Consider the following 23,370-nt stretch of genomic DNA (forward strand, 5'->3'; position numbering starts at 1 on the left):
CTCGAAAAGTAAAAATAAAATAAAGTCAAATAAAAAAATAAAAATGAGTAGATGTTTGTGTGTTGTATAGTTGCAGACAAAGTTCAGGAACGATTTACCACAAACTATTAATGGAGCTTATCTCAGAAGAGAGGAAGAGGAGGGAACTTTTACTTTGAACGCTTCCGTCTGCACTGCACGAATTTTTTTGCTTGAATTTTTTTTTGGTAACAAACACAAATGTTTATTTCGACACTCCGTAAAGAAAAAGTGTTTTTAAAATGTCCTTCAACTTGTCTCTCACCTCTGTCTCCTTCTATTTGGTTTTGACGTTTACTGTTCCCCGCCCCCCCTTTTTTGACACTGCTCCAGCCCAGTCCCTTATCAGTTCTGGCCTGAAATTTTGTAACTACCTCCAGGAGCCCCTCCTCTCTCCCTTTCCCACACATCCTGCACATGCACTGCCACTGGAGGAAGGTTTATTAACCACTATGTTCCTTTCTTGCTCAAGGGTTTTCAGTGGTATTTCATTGCCTTCAGAGTAAGTCCAAACCGCTTGGCCTGGCAGCCATGACATTGATAAATTTGACTCCAACTTGGTTGGGTTCCAGCTCTGTCACTTACTAGCAGTGTAACCTCGGACAGGTTATTTGATCTCTCTGAGCCCTAGTTTCCTCATCTGTTTAGAAAGAAAGGAGGAAAGAAAGAAAGAAAGAAAGAAAGAAGAAAGAGAAAGAAAGAAAGAAAGATGGAAAGGAAGAAAGGAAGAAGGAAAGGAAGGAAGAAAAGAAAGAAAGAAAGAAAAAGAAAGAAAGAAAGAAAGAAACAGAGGAAGGAAGGAAAGAAAAAGAAGAGGAAGGAAAGAAAGAAAGAGAAGATATAGCATGAAATATGGCAAATTAGGTTACTGTTCAGTGACTGTCGTGCTCCCCCCCAGTGAGGATTGGTTACACTCCCTACTCCATTGATACTAAGCTTGACCATCTGATTTGCTTTGGCCAGTGCAACGTAGATGAAAGTGACCAAGTGCAAGTTCCAGCCTGGGCCTTAACAGGTTTCACCTTTTCACTTGTCCCCCTGGGAATCTCCACCTCTATCACAAGGATGGGGCTATCAACAGTGCACTGTGTCTTTTGAAACAGCGTCCCAGTTGAAGGTTCTGTAGGAAAGTCTGGGTGAAGAAAGTTTTGTGGTTTGGTATTTAGTTGTATTAAACTTTGAATTGTTTTTCTTTTCCCCCCATCAACGCTACCACTTTTGAATGACAGAAAGCTAAACAGCCGGGAAGAGAATGTTCTGTGTCTGTTTAAGGAACCTAGAGCTTCTATCCAAATCCCCAGCACCAAGCAGACTGGGGTAGAGGAGTGGAAGAAATATATAGCAGACGTGACATGGAACCAAACTCAGCAGAGCCCAGCCAAGATCGGCCAAAGCCCAAATGACAGCAGGCAAGGGAGGGACAAATCAATATTTGCTGCTGTAAGCCACAGACTTCGGGGGGAGGGGGTGCTTTGCTATGCAACATTATTATAGTGATAGCTAACTGACATACCCAGTTCATAGGGCTCATGTCAGGATTCAGTGACTGAATATAATAAAGCCCTTAAAAATATGCTCCTGGGTGGCTCAGTCGGTTAAGCGTCCAACTTCAGCTCAGGTCACGATCTCATGGTTTGTGGGTTCAAGCCCCGCATCGGGCTCTGTGCTGACAGCTCAGAGCCTGGAGCCTGCTTTGGATTCCGTGTCTCCCTCTGCCTCTGCCCTTCCCCTGCTCGCACTTTGTCTCTCTCTCTCTCTCTCTCTCTCTCTCTCTCTCTCTCTCTCAAATAAATAATAAAACATTTTTAAAAATTAAAAAAAAATACGCTGGAACACAGCAAGGATGAGCAAGGATGCAATTAACGTGAGCGGTCACGAGTGGGGTGTTACCGTGAACAAAACAAAGGCCCCGTTTTCACCATCTCACGTTCCTTGGAGAGGTGTGTGGCACATCAGATGGTGACGAGCTCCGTGGAAAGAAAGAAGGCATGGGAGGGACAGGGAAGGGCTCCGGTGCTGTTCAAACAGACAATCAATGGAAGCCTCGCCGGGAAGGTGGTTCTTGGGCAAAGAGCTGGAAGAGGTGAGGTAGGGAGGCTCGAGGGTGTGTGGGAGAAGACTGTTCCAAGCAGAGAGAACAGGGTGGGCCAAGACCTCGAAGGGGACTCGTGTCTGGTGGGTTTGAGGAACGGCCAGTAGAGAGGATGGCTGAGCTGAGCTGAGCAGGCAAGGGGGAGGTGACGTCGGGGAGACTCCCCTGGGGCCCGATCAGGCACAGCCTTGTGCCTCATGATAGGGACTTTGGCTTCTGCTCTGCCTGAGATGGGGGTTGTTGGAGGGTTTTGACCCGACGGAGGACAGGCCCACCTCTGCATTTTCACAGGGTCTTGCCAGCAGCTGGGTGCAGAATAAATGGAATGGGAGCGAGGGCCGAAGCAGGGAGACCAGGTAAGAGGCCACTGCCACAATCCAGACCAAAGATGGCGATGCTCTGAATCCAACTTTGACTCCGGGGTTATTTTGAAATACGTTGGGGGTGGGGTTTTGAGAAAGAAAATTGATTGAGGTTGATCCCAAGGTTTTAGGGCACAGGAATCGAAAGAAGGAGTTTGCCATTAACTGAGATGAGGGAGGCTATGGGAGAACCTTCTCAGGTAGGGAAAGGAGGGAGGGATTAGCACTTCTATTTGAGACTTGTTCAGTTTGAGGCACCCATCAGACTTCGGAGTGGACATGCTCCGTTAGAAGTTGCACGCGTGGTGGGGCGCCTGGGTGGCTCAGTCGGTTGAGCGTCCGACTTCGGCTCAGGTCATGATCTCACAGGCCATGAGTTCGAGCCCCGTGTCGGGCTCTGTGCTGACAGCTCGGAGCCTGGAGCCTGCTTCGGATTCTGTGTCTCCCCTTCTCCGTCCCTCCTCCACTCAGGCTCTGTCTCTCTCCATGTCTCAGAAATGAATAATTAAAAAAAAATTTTTTTTAAAGGAGACAGTGGAAGAAGATTTAAATGCATACATACAAGAAGATGGAAAGGAAGGAAGGAAGGAAGGAAGGAAGGAAGGAAGGAAGGAAGGAAGGAAGGAAGGAAGGGAAAGAAAGGAAATAAAAAAAAAATTTTTTAACGTTTATTTATTTTTGAGACAGAGAGACACAGAGCATGAACGGGGGAGGGTCAGAGAGAGAGGGAGACACAGCATCGGAAACAGGCTCCAGGCTCTGAGCTGTCAGCCCAGAGCCCGACGCGGGGCTCGAACTCACAGACCGTGAGATCATGACCTGAGCCGAAGATCATGACCTGAGCCGAAGTCGGACGCTTAACCGACTGAGCCACCCAGGCGCCCCAAAGCCCTTTTTAAGAGTAGAAAGTCGACTAGTAAATGGGGAAGAGTAGGAATTAGAAAATCACCATCTGGCAACTCCTATAGAATAATTATTTCAGGGGAAGAATCATCAAGAAATGCTACCATCACGGATCAATGTTTGGCAAGAAACAGGGTATTTCTATAGCCTTAGTCTCCCCTCACAAGACACTTTGAGTTCCAAAGGGCGAGAGAGTAACTTTCCAGTGGAGAAACTCAGCAGACGCCCCATCAACCAAGTGGTCAAAATAAACATCCCTCGTATTGGGGCGAGTGCCTCCCTGTATGATGCACTGAGAGGGACACGGCATCATATATCTGCCAGCGACGTTTGACTGAAGCATTTGACTCACGACTGAGCGCTAGACGAGCCCAAAGTGAGGGACATTTGTACCGAATGACTGGCCTGAGCTCTTGAAAAATGTTAAGGTCGTGAAAGCCAGACGGATGAGCAGTTCTGGACTAAGGCGTCCAAAGAGGCATAAGAACTAAATGCAGTGATGTGAGATTCTGGACCAGGAAAAAAAAAAAAAAAAAGTTGTTTTCACTTTACTGTGAAGGGTATCAGTAGGACAATTTGGGGAAACTTGAATGACGGCTATAAACTAGATAAGAGTATGATATCAGTGGAAAAATTCCCGACGTGGGGTATCGTAGCAGAGTGCCCTTCCTTTAGGAAATACGCACTGATTTTTTTTAGGAATAAAAGGAATCCTGTCTGCAACTCACTGTAAAAGAGTTCAGGAGCAAAGGAGAAGGGAGGGGGGATGACAAAGCAAAAATGGTAAAATCTGGGTGATGGGTCTTTTAGCATTCTTGGTACTATTTTTATGCCTCTTCTGTAATGGAAGGAGAGCAAGAAGAGATACTGAGGCAGCGGGTACAGACGGCTTCTTGAGGTGTTTTGCTGTAGGACTGAGGATAGGGTGGTAGGTGGAAATCAAAGCGGGATTGAGAGAAGTTATTTGAATGCAGAAATATCAGCATGTGTGCGCGTTGGTGAGAATGATTCAGTAGATCGGAAACAATGATGACCCGAGAAAGAAGAGGCTGGGATGCACAGGAGAGGGTGTGACCATGGCTTGGAGCACAGATGGTCCATCCATGGTCATAGAAGACAGAGCGGAGTGTTTGGGGACCATTGAGGGTAGTGGAAACTCCTGGAAGTATTTTCCGATGGCTAGAATTTCCCCTGTGAAATAGGAAGCAAGGTCTTCAGCTAAGAGTGAGGATAGGGGGGAAGGCGAGGGTCATTTGAGAAGATGGGGAGGAACCGTCTGGGGAGACAGCGGGCCAAGGGATTGTCAGGCAGCACCAAAGACCCCATTGAGGCTAGCCATCATATAAATACGGTGAGACCAGTGCTCATGGTGGCCGCCATGCTCCAGCCCCCTGCGTGGGAACAAGCCCAGAGGGACAGAGTTGGTGTGAACCAGTGCGTATTTAGCCAGAGAGGGGCAGGGGCACCTTGGGGACGGGATGCAGTGCATGGGAATAATGATGCCCGTGGGCTTTAACTGGCAAGGTGGGGGGGGGGTGAGGACATGAGGGAAAAGGTGGTAGGTTCCATGGATTAGAGGTCCCAGTGGGACTGAAGGACTGTAGGGGTTGGGGTACCAGAGAGAGTGAGCTAGAAAGATCGGAAGTGATGGTCACCTAGTTGGCTGCTTGAAACTGAGATCGTGGAAGGGGTGAAGGTAATAAATGTAACAGGTGGACTGCCCGGGACCACCATGGTGGAGAAGCCACATGTTGGTGTCCCTGGCCAACGGGCGGCCATTGAACCTTCAAATAACCACAAGCTTGGCCAACATCTGACTGCAACAAAGCCAGAACTGCTCAGCTGTTCCTTTCCCAAATTCCTGACTCGCAACAGTGAGGGGGAAAAGGGTTGTGTGAGGCCACCAAGTCCCTTGGTGGGACCAAGGCCACTGGTTCCCTTGGTGTTTCAATAGTAGGTTAAGTCTTAATGCCCTAAGGCTGGAGTTTTCTTTAGTGAAGTAACTTCTTCAATTCTCCCATTTGGTAGTTGGGGACATCAAGGTTCAGAGACGTTCAGTGACAGCTGGGCAGGGTGGCCCAGACCTTGTTTTGTCACTAGCCTAGCATCCATATGCCATCCCCCCAAGGGGGTAGCACAGTGTCTGGGCATGTGTAGGCTCATGCTGAACAGTGAATTGAATTGTGCCTGGGATGCCCTCTGCCTTCCCCCTTTCCCCCCGGGTTCCCCCTCAGGCTTGTCCTGGAGGTCTCGGTCCACTTGGTGGAGGGAATGGGCCCTTCCCTCCCTTCTCTCAGGCTTCCCTGAGCACCTCTTCTGGGGCAGACACTTCTGGGTTCTCAGTACACGGCAGGAAACAAGTCAGTGTCTCTGGTCCTGGTGGGGCTCAGTCAAGCTGGGTAGAAGGTGATCAGACAAAATCTGTCGTTGCAAACTGGGATCATTGCCAGGGGAGATAAGAGGGCAAGGTATGAACGTGCGTGGCAGGAAAAGCTGTCTCGGTGGAGGGAAGGAGGGAAGGAGGAAGGAGGAGTTTGCTCAGCGAAAGCAAGGACGGGGCTGTGTATGGGCTGACCAAGGAGGAGGGAGAGTGTTGGCACGGGTCCGAAGATAGGAACATGGCTGGTGCATTCAAGGCATGTGGTTATTTGAGAGAGAGAGAGAGAGAGAGAGAGAGAGAGGGAGAGAGAGACCGCAAAGTGGGGGAGGGGCAGAGAGAGAGATGGAGAATCCCAAGCAGGCTCCGTGCTCACTCGTGAGCCAGTGGGGCTCGCACTCGCGAGGCCGTGAGACCGTGACCTGAACTGAAACCGAGAGCCGGACGCGTAACCGACTGAGCCACCCAGGTGCCCCGTGGTTTTTTACATTCATGAAAGATCTCCCTGGCTGTTGGGTGGGGAGTGAGAAGTAGGGAGGCAAGAGGTGATTATGGCCCAAACTGGGGTGGCATTGGTAGGAGAGATGGAGAGGAATGTGTTGATCTGGGATCTGTTTCGGAGCTGGAGTCGAGTGCAGGGAAACTGAGGCCTGGTGCTTCCAAGGACAGCACTCCCCAGCCTTCCTGGCTCTCAGATACTTCGGCACTATAGAAGTCACGTGAGGGTGGATGGAAGGAGGAGTGGCAAAGTGACCCCTGACCTTTGCCTCGTGTCCTGTAAATCTGGAATTGGGCTTTGGAGGAGCCTCGGGGACCTAACTAGGTAATGGAGTGTGTCCTTACCTTAGAGGACCATTCCACCCCCCACCCCACCCCCCATTTAACAGTGGGTACATCACTACTCCTGTATGAGCCACAGCTTCCATATTGGTGACATGGAAACGGACAGTACCTACCACACTTTTGGTGACCCATTTTACAGATGAGACCACCGGGCCTCAGAGAGGGGGGAGTGTCGGTCTCGGGGTCACACATGACACAGCCAAGATTGGAACCCAGGCCAGAACCTCTGCCCTTGACTTCTCTGCCCTCCTTTGTGGGTCTCCATACCTTCCGGGGGGGTATTTAGGCCTGGGGACGCTCAGCTCACCCGACATGGTCTTTCCAGGAGCCCTAGGAAGTCCAGGGCTGGATACTGGGTGGTTAGGAGAGTGGGTTGGGATTCAATTTCCAGCTTCATCCAGGGGACTTGTTCAGTCTGCACCTCAGTTTCCCCCTCTGTAAGGTGGGATAGCCTACACATAGTGTAGCACCGGGCAGGGGAACTGGGCTTATGTACTCATTCTCACGTGAATCACTCAGCCAGCACGGTCCCTTTTGAGGGGCTGGCTCTCCCGCCTCTGTGACTGTCCTGCAGAGAGACCCTGGGCTGACCCCTGTGGGAGCCAGTGTTCTTTGTAGCAAGTACCGTCCTTCTTTCCTTTTCTCCGTTGACATTCATAAATGACATGACCTACCAAGGCACATAATTTTTTCAATGTTTATTTACTTTTGAGACAGAGAAAGACAGAGCATGAGCAGGGGAGGGACAGAGAGAGAGACACACACAGAATCCGAAGCAGGCTCCAGGCTCCGAGGTGTCAGCGCAGAGCCCGACCCGGGGCTCGAACTCATGGACCGCGAGATCGTGACCTGAGCTGAAGTCGGATGCTTAACCGACTGCGCCACCCAGGCGCCCCCCCGCCCCTCGCCTAATTTTAAACAAACAATACCCTCACTGTAATATAAAAGAAAATAAATAAAATGAAAATAACTTAGAGTACATGAATATGTAAATATTCGGGCCCAATCCGTAGAAAACATCACATGGCTGAGGGTGGGCTCACCTCGAATCTGGGGGCTGCATGAGCACCGCGACTGCGTGACGGTCCCAGACGCGAGCAGTTCTAGGTAAAGTTCAGAACCGAACACAACCTGGCCTGTTCCCAACTTAGGTAGAGGTCGTTCTCCGGGCAGATTCACTGTGTATTAGAACTGAGCAGGGGCGCCTGGGTGGCGCAGTCGGTTAAGCGTCCGACTTCAGCTCAGGTCACGATCCCGCGGTCCGGGAGTTCGAGCCCCGCGTCGGGCTCTGGGCTGACGGCTCGGAGCCCGGAGCCTGTTTCCGATTCTGTGTCTCCCTCTCTCTCTCTCTGCCCCTCCCCCGTTCATGCTCTGTCTCTCTCTGTCCCAAAAAAAAAAAAAAAAAAAAAAAAAAAAGAACTGAGCAAATACACACTGTGCTGGAAGAGGCAAACTGCTAAAGACAATAAAAAGATCAGTGGTTGCCAAGGTTTTGGGCGGAGGAGACCGGGATGGGTAGGTGGGGCGACAGGCATTTTTAGGACAGGGAAACACTTCCCTGGGATACTGTCGCGGTGGGTACAGGGCATTGTGCGTTTGACACAACTATAGACTTCAGTTAATAATGTATCGACGTTGGTTCATCGGTTGTAACAAATGTATCAGGCTAATGCAAAGTGTTCATCACAGGAGAAGCTGTGGGCGCCCGGGAGAGGAAGAAGAAGGGTGCTGTGTAATTGCTGCACAATTTTTCTGCAAACTTAATACTGCTCTAAAAGATCCAGTCTATTAAAAATTAGTAAAAACAACCCCGCACACACACACACACACATCGTGTTTGCATGTGAAACAATTCGGTCACAGGCTCGGATCATTAAAAACAGGATTTCACACCTTTGCTTAATTACCAACGAGAGATCTGAACACCTCGTAGGACTTAGGACCCCTTGTAAGATGTCTGCATTTGTGCTCCCCTCCTGCTGTCTACCCGGGCACCCCCGTCATCACAGGGGACTGCCCGACGGACGCTCCTGGTGGTACTGCCCCATTTATTAGGATCACAGCACTGAATTCCTGCCCTCTGTTTCTTCACCTTGAAGAGCATCCTTCAGGGGCACCTGGGTGGCTCAGTCCCTTAAGCGTCCAACTTCAGCTTGGGTCATGATCTCACAGTCTGTGAGTTCGAGCCCCGTGTCGGGCTCTGTGCTGACAGCTCGGAGCCTGGAGCCTTCTTTGGATTCTGTGTCTCGCGCTCTCTCTCTGCCCCTCCCCTGCTCGTGCTCTGTCTCTGTCTCAAAAAAAAAAATTTAAAAGAGCATCCTTCAGGCCTCACAACACCCTGCTTGCTGATCTTGGGTGATGGAGACGTGGCAGCCTGATTGAAAAGTCTCCCCGGCCTCAGGGACCCCAAGCTGCCACCATGGACACAAGCCCACACCTCAGCTTCCAGAACTGCGATTTCAAATCTAGATCCCAGGCACTTACTCACTGTATGAACTTGAGTGAGTCGCATTGCTTTGCTGAGCCTCAGTTTCCCCATGGGCAGGAAAGAGGGTGATGATACCTGCCTCACAGAGTGTATTCATTCAGTATGTATCTATGGAGCACCTGCTGTTTGTGCTGGGGATATAACTGTGAACAGAACAGACTACCATCCCTGCCTCATTGGAACTTACAGTCTTATAAGGAAGATAGGCACAAATCAAATAAATATGAAATAATTGGGGATGAAGGGGATGAAGAAGAAGAAGAAGACAGGGCCATAGTCAGGGAGTGGGGCTGGTGCTCCTTGGTGAGTGTAGTCACGGAAGGCTTCCCGGAGGGGGTGGCATTTGAACAGCGTTCTGAATGAAGTGAAGGAGTCCGCCATACAAATTTTGGGGAAAGAGCATTCCAGGCAGAGGGAACGGCCAGGAAGCAGCAAGGAAGCCAGTGTGGCTGGCAGGGAGTGTGTGAATGAGAGGAGAGAGATAGAAAGAGAACAGGCTGTGTGAGAAATCTGGTGTTACCCCAAGTGTCGCGGGAAGAAAACTTGAAGTTAATCACTGGGGAACCCCTCCTATGTTGTGTGCCCTTGCTTGTGAGAAAAGCGGACAGGCACACTCTAAAGCCACCCTCCTGTCCACGAGCGTGCTCTGGGTCCTTTCGGTGGAAAGTGGCCTTGGGGGCATCAAAAAGGACTGCTGGTTAGAGGCGCCCAAGCTGTATTCCCGAGAAGTAACACCAGGTGGCGACTCTGGGTCGCGTTCCTACCAGAGCCGTGGTTCCCAGCCGTGTAGCATCCTCATCACCTGGAGGGCTTGGTAAAACACAGATTGCTGAGCCAGACTCTCAGAGTGTCTGATCTGTTAGGTCTGGGGTGGGGCCCAAGAGTTCCAGGTGATGCTGGACCACACTGAAAACCTCTGCCCTGAAGCAGAAACCGGGACCTTCATTTCACAGGTGGGGATAATGGACGTGTCGGACCCAAACACCCCATGTCTTCCTATCATATTTAGAATTAAATCTAGGTCCCTTGCCAGATCACCCTCCACCCCTACTACCCTGACCACCATCCAGGTCCTGCTGACCTCCCTCACATCATCTCCTGCCACTCTCTCAACAATGGCCGCACTATTTCTCCCTGTTCCTTGAAACCTGTCACTGCCCCAGGGCCTTTGCACATGCTGTACCCCCTACCTGAGATGCCTTTCTCGCAGCTTTTCCATTGGCTGGCATGCTCTCATTCCTTATGGCTGAGCTTGAACGTCCCCTCTTCAGGGAGGCTTTCCTCCGCTGGCGAGGAAGCCAGTGGCCCTGCCGGTGTTCATTCCTGTTCTTTGCCTTGTAGGTGCTTGTGGTGATTTGTAATTATTTAACCTCTGCATCGGCTAATTTTCTGTCTCCTGTCTAGATTCTAGGCCCTCAAAGGCAGGGATTGGTTCGCTGCTTCACACCAAGAGCCCGGGACAGTGCATGGCAGCGATTAGGCCCCCAGGAAATCATTGTTGAGTAGATGAAACTACAAAGACTTGTCCAGGCTGTCCCAGAGAGTCGGCAGGTCAGGGGGGCACTCCAAGTAGAGGATACTTATGGATTATGTCACATTCAGCAGCACCTACCCTAGCGTCAGGCTTATTGATTAGAGTGCTCTGGAAGGAAATAAAAATTCATAAGATCACGTCTACAGACAGTTTGCAGTCTTGTGAGTGTCCCTAGCCCACTGTTCACGTCACTTGGTTAGTGTAGGGGCTCCTGGGAGGGACTCCCTCAGAGGGCTGGTTGTGGAGGGTGGAGACACGACTCAAATAAGCGATGAGGCATTCGGTACTTCAAAACTGATAAATTGCAGGGGGCGCCTGGGTGGCTCCGTGGGTTAAGCGTCCGACTTCTGCTCGGGTCATGATCTCGCAGTTTGTGAGTTCAAGCCCCACAATCAGCTCTGGCTGACAGCTGGGAGCCTGGAGCCTGCTTTGGATTCTGGGTCTCCCTCTCCCTCTGTCCCTCCCCTGCTCGTGCTCTGTCTCTCTCTCTCAAAAATAGATGAAGATTAAACACATTTTTAAAAATTGATAAATTCCTCCCACCTCCATTATCTCATTACATCCTCGGATTTAACAAAAGTATCCAAAACTTGGACATCACGCAGGAGGAGGACTGTATATCCCATCGGGAACGTGCTGGAGCTCTGTCCCACAGGCCTGCCCCAGGGGGACCCAACTCTCTGGGGGAAGAGATCTTTGTTTCACAGGTCATACACTAATTTTTAGGGCCCAAGCATGGGGAAGTTGTATGTTCACTCGTAGATATAAGTTGCAAGTCATTTCTCTCCAGTAGAAAAGATCACCCCAAAGGTTACAGCTCTTTCATCCTGAAGGACATAACCAGTTCCATAGTCTTAGCATTTTGTCTTTTGTCACCTATCAACATTTCAGCCTCTCTTAAATGCTTTGAACTGGCTTCACCGTTCTCTTGATGGGTTTGTGCTAATGAATTGCCTGTGACTTGGGCAGGTGCTCACTTTTTATTCACTTTTTTTTGGGGAGAGGGGCTGATCATCCCTGTTTTCTAGATGAGTTCAGTGAGGCTCAGAGAGATATGGAGTAATTGTCTCCATGAGCAAAAGTGGCAGAGCTGGGATGTGGCCCTAAGTCAGCCTGACCTCAGAGTCCCTAGTCCCTCAGCGATGCCTCACCCGTGTGCCCAGTGTTGTTCTGGGTACTTTATAAACTCGTGCAATATAATTCTCACGGCTCAGCAGATCTCATGAATTCAATGTTACTCTTCCCATTTCAGAGATGAGGAAACTGAGGAGTAGAGCTGGCAATGCAGTCACCCAATGTCACCGAGTGCTTTGAAGGCATTTGGAAGTCAGACGGACCTGAATTTCACCTCTGGTTCACGCTCCCCCCCCCAGCTATGTGACCTCGGGCGAGTTGCTCACTTAATTGCTCTGAGTCTCACTTTAAGGTGGGGATAAGAGCCCACCCTGTGTGGTAGCAGTTAATATTTATGAACTCATCTCAGCCTGGGGCCCCCAAGGCCCTCAATGACACCAGCCTCTGTTGTTCTGGAATCAGGAAGGAAAGTGAGGTTGACCTGGCATTGGCCGCTCCCAGCCTGAATGGAATCAGAAGGACCCTGCAAGGCTGGGCAAGTGCCTGGAGAGAACTAGGGAGAGGAGTTTCTGAGCAGAAGTCTTCAGGGCTCTCAGGTGGGCACAGTATGGAGGGCTGGACAGGAAGCCCTGTCCCAGGGACTTCAGACAGGGACTCCAGTCTGTCAACCGGGGATAGCAATGGAGCCTAGGCTTTGGGGTCAGGCAGCCTGAAGCTCTCTGGGTTCCAGCTTTTGAATCTGTAAACTGGAATTATAATGACTCTTCCCTGTTCTGAATTACTGTGAGGTCCCCTGGGGGCTGGTGGGCTTCGCTGGAGGGGTTCTATTCTAGAATGTTCCCTGGGACCTTCCCCTGGTCTTGAAGGAGATGGACCTTTGACGATGGCCTTTCTCAAACCTGAGGATATTATTGATAATGTAATGATGTAGTGATAACATCTGGAATAGATTAGGGGCCACTGGGAGGTTCTCCCTCAGTGTTCTGGGTTTGTTGGGTCAGAAACATGGTACAAATACACGGCCGAGGGTGGTTTAGGGCTTTGCAATTTGCAAAGTTGTTCCACCTCATTGTATTGCATCCTTGTATTAAGACCAATTCTGACACACAGAGAAGTTAGGTGACTTGCCTAAGGCGACACAGCCAGCAAGTGGCCCGGTGGAGACTGGAGCACAGCCTTCCTAGTTCCCCCGCGGGTCTCTGAGTGGAGAGATGGGTCACACAGCAAGTCAGAAGCTGAGAGGCCTGTCGAGGGAGCCAGGTCTCCTGCCTGGTCCCCGTTCCCAGGATCTGTCCCCTGGAGGTGGCTGGAGGGGCGGGGAGAGGCTGGGGTGGGGTGCTGAGCCTCAGGGGGAGGCTTTAGGGCCCAGGCCAGGAGGGTGGGGAAGGAGAGCATGGAGGGGGAGGTACTCGTACTCCCCAGAGCAGCTGAGGGGAAGATAAAGGCCAGAGGAGATGTAGCTCAGGCCAGAGGAAAAGGAAAGGAAGAGGTTAGAACAGCTGCAGGGGGAGGAAGAGGAGTCCAGAGTCCCACGGGAGAGGGCCAGGGATGGGGTGGGGGCCAGCCAGGCCTTTGGCCCGGGGTTCTTGTCCCAGACCCTCCTGCCGCTTCAGACTCCCCAGGAAGCGGGACCCTGAATGGGGCAGGGGCCTTCCCTCCACAGATGACCTCATCATTCCCGTGCTAGGTGATACTGGGGCAGCTAGGGTGAGCCCAGGGTCCCCGCCCCTGGTGACTCACACGTGCCGAGCCCAGCTGAATGACCAGATAAGCACTGCCCAGGGCATGCATTCCTTCAATAAAGATCTATGGAAGGTTCACCCTGTGCCAGGCTGGGCTCCCAGGAGGAAACAAAGTCCCTTTGAAGAGACAGGAAGGCTCCCATCTCAGGGGGAGATGGATGAAACATGGAACACAAATCAGTGTGCGATATCACATCAAGGTTGTACAGGCAGCGAGGGCAAGGTGAGTGGCTGGAGCAGAGCAATTTTATGAGGGGAGTCAGGGAGGGCCTCCCCGAGGAGGTGACATCTGGGCAAAGACCTGAAGGAGGTGTAGCAGCGTCTGCGTGAATCGGGGAGAAGAGCATTCTGGCAGAGGGAACAGCCAGTGCAAAGGCCCTGGGGCAGGAGCATGCCTGGCATGGGGCGGGGGAGGGCAAAAGGCAAGGAAGCTAGTGTGCCTGGAGACTGGCCAGTGATGGAAGGTGAGGGCAGACAGGGGGTGTCAAGGGACAGGTCATGCCGGGCCCCAGCTATCTCTCCCATGACATGGGGAAGCGTTGGAGAGTTTTGAGTAGAAGAGTCCCTGATGTGACCTGGGTTTCTAGGATACCCCATCCTTCTGGCTGCCACTGGGAAAAAGATGGGGACGTGGGGCAGGCAAGAGCTGAAGCTGCGATCCCAGGAGGAGGCTGCTGCGGCTGGCTGGTCACGGAGGATGGCAGCTTGGCCAACAACCGGGGGCGCTAAATAACAACCAAAATAAAAACAGGTCGCATGCTTCCCCGGGGTCAGGCACTATTCTAAGTGCTCGCCATTTATTGCTTTTTTCATCCTCGCTGCAAGGATTAGGTAGATAGCCTGTTCCTGAATGTGTATGTCCATTTATATCCACACAGATGATCTCTCTTTCCTCCTTTTTCTTTTTTTTTATTGAGGTGAAATTCGCAGAACATAAACCTACCCACTTAAAAGTGTATCATTCAGTGGCATTTAGCACATTCACGTCGTTGCATGACCCCCACCTCGTATCTGGTTCCAAAACATTTTAATCGCCAAAAGAAAACCCCCCACGCAGTAAGGGGGACCAGTATTTTCAGTCCTCGCTTTACAGATGAGCACACAGAGACACAGGCAGGTAGAGGCACTTACTTGCCTCGGGTCACACGGCCAGGAAGTGGAAGAAACCGGCTACAGGTGTTGGACGGAACACGTCCACAAACTCCCACAAACCTCTTCGGGCTCCCAAGATCACAGCAGCAAACTGCCTCCTAAGGAGGGTGGTGCCCACACCCCTGCTAGGCTTCTGTTTCATGGAAGGGGCGGGGGAACATTCGAAGCCAGAAAAAAAGGGGACCCCTGGGAAGGCCGAACGGTGGCTCCAGCACCCTCTCTCCCAGAGCAGAGGGTGGGGAACCGGGGCTCTGGAGGCAGGCGGGGTTCAAATCCCCCTTCTCCCACTTGCCAGCGATGTGCTCTCGAGCCAGAGCCCTCCCCCTCACCGTTCCCTCTTCTGTGAAGTGGGGCTAAGAGCGCCTGTCTCACTGGGTGTTTGGGGGCCAGTGAGTTACCCACGCACAGAGCTCAGTGCTGTCCACACTACGTGTTCCATACACAGCAGGCTGCGTTGCTTCCACGGTGCCGTCTGCTCCCAGAAATAGCCAAGGCAGATACCTGTAATGCAGCCTGAGTGTTATGCCTTTGAACCTTCTGAGAGGAGGCACCCTCCGGTATCAGAAAGAATGCAGTCGGACTTGTAGGCGATCGTACATTCTCCAGGTTGACAGGAGGGTGCCAATTTTAAAAATCAAGGGTATCAGGATGTAATTGACATAAAATCGGAGGTACCCAAGGTTATCCACTTTAAGTGTATCTTTCCATGAGTGTTGACAAGCATCCGCCCTGGGTGACCACCGCCCAATTAGGATGCAGAATCTTTCCATCACCTCCCCCCACCCCCCAAAGCTCTCTTGTGTCTTTCACCCATCAGTCCCACCTCCTGGCCCTAGGCCACCACTAATCAGGTTTCTGTCACTCTGGCTTAGTTTTGCCTCTTCTAGAATTTCTTGTAAGTGGACTCAGACAGCGGGTACTTGTGGGCCTGGCTTCTTTCACTCATCTTAATGTCTCTGGGATTCATCTGTATTTTTGCATGGATCTGCTGCCTGTTTCTTCTCATTTGCTCAGCAGCGTCTGGCCATCCAGTGCTTGAATATCTCCGGGGGGTCACTTTTCTTTCTGTGCAGAGCCTGCCCCACCCCTCCCGCCCCCATGCACGTCTCCAGAACCCCCCTGCTTTCCCTGATCGTTGGGTGTAGTTCCATCCTGCGTGAAGGAGAACCCATCCCTCCAACCCCACCACCCCCTTCGTCTTTCAGCTGGACTGCTACGGCACGCTCGTAGATACCAGTTTCCAACTCGAGAGCTGGTGCCCGGGGGCAGGTGGGGGCCGGTGGGGACACAGCTGGGGACCCCTGGTCTAGACACGAGTGCTGCCTATGCTGCTGCTCACTGAGTGTGACCTTCAGTCAGTGATCTTCAGTCCTTCCCTAGTCAGCTTTCTTCTCCCTACAGTGGGGGTGAATGCGTCTGCCTCACTGGGCAGGGAGGAGCTCCCAGAAGATAACTTCGTCCACGGTGAGGGGACGAGAGGCCTCCAGAAGGACGCGAGGATTTTATTCCATCCACATTTATTGAGCACTTGCTATGTGCCAGGCACTGTGCTTGGTTCTGGGGATGTGATGGCCAGCAAGAATGTCACTGTGCTTACTGTCAGAGCTATAATGGTGGCTGGAGGATGGGGAGGCAGAGGAGGGCATCCCTGGGGGGGAGGCATGACATAACCATGGGCGCGGAGAGGAGGCATCTCCCAGAGCTGTCTGTGGCAGCTGGCAGCACAGGGATGGGGACCGGGAGGAGCAGTCTCCCACCTGAGCCACGGCACCACACATGAGAACCTCAGACATCAAGTTTGGTTCATCTTGCCCAGAAAAGCGGGAACCGCCCCCCCTCCCCGCTTTTTTTTTAATCGAGGCAAGGAAGAAGCCCTGCCTGCCAGGCTGTGGGGAACCACCTGCTCCTCCCCACCAGGGACCCACCTCCCCAACAGGCCAGGGCCCTGTAGCGTGACCGGGGTGCTCATGACCGCATTTTCCACCTGGCCCCCCAAATTGATTCCTGCTTGGCCTCTGGGGGAATTTACCTTGTTGAGTCCCTTGGGCCCAGTTCTCTGTCTCTGAGGCTGGAGATGAGGCCCTGCCCTGCTTAGAAGTTAACAAAAGACCCCTCTGTGTGTGTGTGTGTGTGTGTGTGTGTGTGTGTGAATATAGCGCATGAACGATCACTCCTGCCAGGGACCAGGCAGCTGGGCTAATGGTCCATTTCCCTCTGGTCTGGAGGCCTCCTCCAGGCCCCCAGCTGCCCTGATGGGCCAGGTTAGCCCCCCCCCCCCCACGGGAGCCCCCAGCCACTCCCCACTAGGCTTTCCTTGTATTGTGCACAGCCTGGTTCCTCGAGGAAATGGGGCGGCTGCTGGGTGCGGGGGCGGCCGCCAGCAGCCCCACCCCCTTCCCCCCATTGTCACTCCTGGCTTCGGCCCCTAGCCCCTGCTGTGGACGCTAAAAATAGTCGTGTTCACATTGAGACAGGCCGCACCCCTGAGCGGGCCTCTAGACTCGTGTGAGGTTGGGGTTGCCAGGACAGAGCTGTCCCCAGGGGGTAAGGCAGCCCCACCAAGTGACCCGGGTCAAAGCACATTAGAGCTGTGTGACCTCAGATGGCCTTCTTCCCCTCTCTGAGCCTCAGTTTCCTCATCTGTAAAACGGGGGGAAAGATACCTACCTTCTGGGGTGGCTGTTGAGAGTGAACAGAAGTGTGGCTGGGCCCTGTTTTTATCCTGCCTGGGCATCGGTTCTAAGTATCTGCAGAGCCAGAGGAAAGAGGGCATAACACACCCCTTCATCCTCACTCCTACCTTCAGTGGCTGCCGAGGGCTTCCCGTTTTCCCCAAACAGAGGGGCTTCGGGGCTGGAAACGTCCACCTGCGAGTCCAGACGTGCCTGTAGGTCTACGGCGTGAGACCTGGCGGGTGCCTCCTTCTCTCTGAGATGGTTGTGAGCTCACGCTGTGAATCGCGTGGCCGGGTTGGGACTTGAACCCGTATCTCCAGCCTCTGAAGGCTATGTTTTTTCCGCTTTAAGGGGCTGCCTCCATGCTGATGATTCCAAGGACTTCCTGGCTGGGATAACCCTGCCTTTCAGTCCACAAACACATGATTCATCCAGAAGGAAGATGCTGGGCAGTGGGTGTTGAGGCCTGAGCTGGGGGCTGGGTAGTTCCCCTTGACCCTGAGTGGGTGGACAGCTGCCCTCAGATGCACCCAGGGCCACTGAGCTGGGACTGCAAAGGAATATACCGGCGTCTGTCTACCGGGCTCTCTCTCTCTTTCTTTCTTCTTTTGTTCTTTTGTTCGTTCTTTCTTTCTTTCTTTTTTTTTTTTTTAACCAGGAGATATTTCGAACATTCAAAAACTGTGTTTCCACTGGAGCCACAGACGTCTTTCCAGAATCCCAACTCTTTCTGAATGTACGTGTAGATGAAAAAAAAAATCCGTATTCAAGGTGTTGAGTGACAGGTCTCCCTCCAACGCTGTTACCTGTTGGGGGCCCCTTGTAGGTATTTTATGGGCATCAAGCAAATGTAGTTGCCCAGCCTGGTTCTCACACAGACACTGGTATATCCTGCTTTCATACTGCACTTAGCACTGTGTTTTGACACTTTTCCAAGTCAGTATCCAGAGGACTTCCCCATTTAAAAATAAAAATGGCTTCATATAAGGCAGGGATTTTTTGCTTTATGTACCACGGACCGCTTTGGGATCTGGTGATGCAATGGGCCCATTTCCATAATCATGTGTTGTTTTTTTTTTTTAAGTGCAGAAAATAAAGTGCAGAGGATCACAAAGGAAACCAGTTATATTGAGATGATTATTACTGCCAGAGTGACCAGGCTTTGTGATATAGTGATACATGCGTTTCTTTATTAGCACATTAAATCGAAGATGTGGATACAGGTCTCAGGTCATGATGAGTGCTGACAATTTTTTTTTAAATTTATCTTTGAGGGAGACAGCGTGAGTGGGGGAGGGGCAGAGAGCGGGGGACAGAGCATCAGGGCAAAGTGGGCTTTGCCCTCACAGCAGCAAGCCCTGCAGGGGGTTCAAACCCACAGACGGTGAGATCACGATCTGGGCCGAAGCCGGTCACTCAACCGACTGAGCCGCCCAGGCGCCCCGAGCCTAAACAGTTCGTGAGGCTGTCTGCAACCACCGTTTTGTGGGACCCGCGCGTCTTCGGCTCCTAGTGTGACAAGGTCACTGCCAACCCTGCCAGAGCTTGCGGTCCACATCCATACTTGAAGGAAATGTTGCGTTTCAGTCGGACGCTAGTGGGTGTGAAGTTAGTTTTTCCCCCAACGTCACAGAATCCTTGAGTCCTGGACCCCAAATTAAGAACTAAATACTGGGACGGTCCCTCACTCCATGCAACCAGTCTCTTATTGAAAAGTCGCCACAGGGGCGCCTGGGTGGCTCAGTCGGTTAAGCGTCCGACTTCAGCCAGGTCACGATCTCGCGGTCCGCGAGTTCGAGCCCCGCGTCGGGCTCTGTGCTGATGGCTCAGAGCCTGGAACCTGCTTCTGATTCTGTCTCCCTCTCTCTCTGACCCTCCCCCGTTCATGCTCTGTCTCTCTCTGTCTCAAAAATAAATAAATGTTAAAAAAAAAAAAGAAAAGTCGCCATAACCCAGCATTTCTTGAGATCTTGACATTACACAGTTGAGGAAACTGAGGCCCCGGCTGGAGAATGGGCCAAGGTGTCAGAGCCCCGTGTCCTGACTCCTGGCCCAGGCTCTTGCCCAGCACCTCCCCAGACAGGCTGGTGGCAGGGAGCCCATCCGCCCGCCAGGAACAGGTTGGCAGCTGATGTCCTGTCCCGAGAGTGACCTGGCCCCGCCTGCACCCTGCCCTGGCCAGCACAGCTGTGGATGTGACAGGAGGCTTGGCTCCAATTCACCCAGGCACATTCCTGGCCCAGCCACTATTTTTTTTTTTTTTTTTTTTTTTGGTGACTCTTTCTCCCACACCCCGCACCCTCACCCCCCTTTTCCTCAAAAATGCTCCATCTCTCCCCAGAGGGTCCCTTTGGGCGGTGGCTCCTGGAGGGAAATGTGGCCTGGATTTCCTGGAACACTCGGAGCTGGAGTCCCAGCACTGGGAGGAGGGAAGCTGCCGGCAGCAGAACAAACCAGCCCCGCCCCCACCTCCCCCCCCACCCCCAGCAGGGGCGGGTTGGGTTCTCCCGAGCAGGGGGCGTGAGCTGCAGCCCCAGTAATCCCATCCCACTGGGCCCACTGAGCAGTCCTGGGGCAGTGATGGGCTGTTACGTGCGGGGAGGGGGGATGCCCCCTCAGGAATCACAGCCCTGTGACCCTTGCAGTTCTGTGACTTCCCTGAGCTCTGATTTCCTTGCCCCTTAGAGTGGGGTCTGTGGTGAGGACCTGCGAAGGCTGGTGGACAGACCAGTGAGGGGGATGGCTGGCTGTGGGCCCTTCCAAGCCTGACATCCTGGCACCAGCAACTGAGGTGTTTGGGGGACGCAGTTGCGGGGGGCGGCGGGGGGGGAGGGACTGGAGATCTTGCGTCCTTCCTTCATTCGTCATGTGACCAGTATTTGTTGAACCCTTACCGTTGTGCCCAGCACTGGTGCTCAGTGGTGAACAGAAGGGACCAAGTGCAAGCTGCCCTCCCCGGGCTCACAGACAAACAGACAAATAAATATCCCCTGTGTGCTCAGGTGGGGATGACGACTATGGGGAAAAGGAAAGCAGGTGTAGGTTTCTGGGGGGAGGGGGGCTCTGCTGGGCCACAGGTAAGCAGAAGCAGGAGTGAAGCAGGAGATCATGCCTCGTGGGTGCCCAAGCCTCCGACGTAGGAGCCGTGAGAGACAAGGACTAGGCTTCCAGTCGCGGAAAGGCACCGGGGCTCTGAGCGCACAGTGATACGGTCTGTGAAATGACCCGCCTGGGGGTCCTACAGGAGGTGCATACCTGGAGCACGGGCTTTGAGGCCTCTGACCGCAACCCCCTCCTGGCCCTGCAGCAACGGGCAGGAATCTCCTCCTCAAGCCTCAGTTTCCTCCTCAGTAAAGAGGAGCTCTTAGCATCTGAATGATGAAGAGGAAGGTCCACCACGGGTGCTGCTTTCTCTGTGGGTCTCCAAGGAGTGAAGCTATTAGCTTGGAGGCAGGTGCCGTGGCAGAGGCACAAGGCTGGCTTTGAACCTGGGTGTGGGTGTGGCTTTAGAGGAGGCTGCCTAGCTCTAAGGGACATGTGGGGTATGACCTGGGATGGGGATATCTCGGAGTCATCTGTGGCTCTCTTTGTCTTCTGGGTACAGAGCTGGGTTTAGGGGAGCCTCTGGGGTGAGAGGAGAGGGCAAGGAGCCACCCTGAGAGGCATGGCGGGGGTGGGGGTGGAGAGGAGGCCAGGTGTCCTTCTGGGTTTCTCTGCAGTCTCAGATGTCCTTCCAGCTACTACCCCTCTTTAGAAGGGACGAGGACCCATCTAGTGTGCTGGGTGTCCTTTCCTCTCTCCCCTGCCCCGAACCTCCATTTCCTCATCTGTGAGATGGGCACAGCAAGTCCTACCTTTGCCGGTGAGGAGGTTTGGGAAAGCAGTGGTTTGTCACGCAGGAGGTGCTTGGACAGGACCCTGCCCTCGAGAAGGAGGGAAGCCACCTGCCGGGCCCAGTGCTAAGCAAGCCGGGATCATGTCACTCCACAGTGACACCTGCAGTGGCTTCCCTCTGCTCTCCAGGTAAAGAACGAACTCCCGTTCCAGGCGCACAGGCCTCCTGGCTCTTTTTAATGCCAGCTTGTTTTGGCATCCGGGCCTTTGCATTGTTCCCTGCACACCTTCCCCCTGGCCTAGTAAACTTCCTCTCCCCGTTCAGCTCAGTTTAACTGCCTCTTCCTAGAGGAAGCCCACCCCGACCTGCAGAACCAGGTTGGGCCCAGGGTTGCAGGTCTTAATGGTGCTGCCTCCCCTCCTGGTAACTAACACCCACCACTATTACAATTTCATGTCCTGGCGCAATCCCCTGATTATTGACTCTCTCCACGTCAAGACGCTGTGTTCCATGTGGGCAGGAACACGGTACAACTGGACCCCCAGCATCCAACACAGTGCCCGTGTGGAGCAGATGACCAGTAAATGCCTGATGGATGAATGGAGGGATGGCATCCTCTTGACAACCAGGGGGAGATGGTGGCATTATTCCCCTTTTGCAGATAAAGAATCAAAGGCACAGAGAGGTTAAGTAACATGCCCCGAGGTCACACAGCCAGAACGTAGCCAGTATCAGACAGTGTCTGTCTGGGGGGATGTCTTCCTGCCAGCAGGGCCCAGAAGGTGGGCAGATGAGATTACGCAGACAGGAGCCGGGACCATCCAGACAGAGAAGGGGGTGTTTGGGGGAGGAACCCCACCCATCCGTGTTTTCTCCTCGAGGATGGTGGTTTGTGGCTGTTTTCCTCAAGAACGACTCAGGTGACCTTCAGGTTGGGGCCTGCAGCAGTCCCAGGGGCCAGCTGGGTGGAGGGCCCAGTCTGGCCGGGTTGCTTTTCTCGCCCCTTTGCCCGCCCTCTGGCTTCACGCACAGATTACAACTTCCCCTTCTGCGGCTGTCTTACGCAGGCCACCTCCGGCTGGCCATTGTCTCATTGTTTGCCGAGGGAAGCTCCAGGAGGAAATTAACCTGCTGCTCACCCCAAGCAGGGAGTTGTTGCACCCCCCGTCCCCACTGGGAATGCCTGGGGGCCTGGCAGGAGGGGGTGGGGGAAGCTCGGAGACAATACAACAGGCAGCCTTGAAAGGGGTGAGCTCCCAGGCAGAGAAAAATGCAAGCAGAGGCTACATTTACCGGCAAAGTTGATCAGGCCCGATCATGGGCCAGGCTGCGTGTCAGGGACCTCGAGATGCAGATGTGAAACAAAGACCTTAAGGATCCCGTAGCTGATGCAGGGGACTCAAAGTCAAATGCCTCTGGGAACCAGGCAGGTGACGGAAATTTGAAGGCTTGTGAGCAATGGGGAGAGGTGGGGCGTGTGGCAAAATGAAGCCGGCATGAGTCTCCGAGATGCCTTTAGACTCCAACTTCATTTTAACAAAGTGCTGATGAAACAAAATAAGTCCCCCAGACTCAAGCAGCTTGTAGACTCCCAGTCGAGACCTTTAGAAGGGAATTCTCATCCTGGGGTCCTGTTGGATCATTAATTGCTATCGGTGTCCCACACCTTGTCCTCTTAGCCTACCAGCAGCGGGCCCTTGCCAGCACACTGACAGCATCCCTTTTCAAGTGCCTGTCATCGGGTTTCTCTGAAGCCTTGGAACCTGCCTCAACCAGGACCTGGGAAGCGTTCGGTGCTCCCCGTGGCAACCATCAAGCACTGGGGTTGGGAGTTGGTGGATGAATGTCGCAGCCTCATATCCATTGGAGGTGGTTCTCCTTGGTTTCTCAGAAGGTCTGCAGTGAGATTGGGTACTTATTGCCCGTATTGGAAACTGGCTCAATAGCTCACCTTCTATTGCCTTTCCTCTCTTCTCTGTCTCACTCTCTCAGAATCCCTCTGGCTTCCTGGACTAGCGGCACCCAAATCCTTGTCTCAGGCTCTGCTTTCAGAGGAATCCAAACTAGGACACTCTCTCATGGTTTTTCTGAATATAGTTTATGATTCTAATCTCATGTGATTCTTTTCTTTTGGGAGGGGTGGGAGAGTGCAAGTGGGGGAGGGGCAGAGGGAGGGAGACAAGATCTGAAGCAGCCTCTGCACGGATAGACTGAGAGCAGTGAACCTGATGGGGGGTTCAAACTCATGAACCGCGAGATCATGACCTGAGCTGAA

This window comes from Acinonyx jubatus, chromosome A3 (genome assembly GCF_027475565.1).
Source record: "Acinonyx jubatus isolate Ajub_Pintada_27869175 chromosome A3, VMU_Ajub_asm_v1.0, whole genome shotgun sequence".
NCBI lineage: Eukaryota > Metazoa > Chordata > Mammalia > Carnivora > Felidae > Acinonyx > Acinonyx jubatus.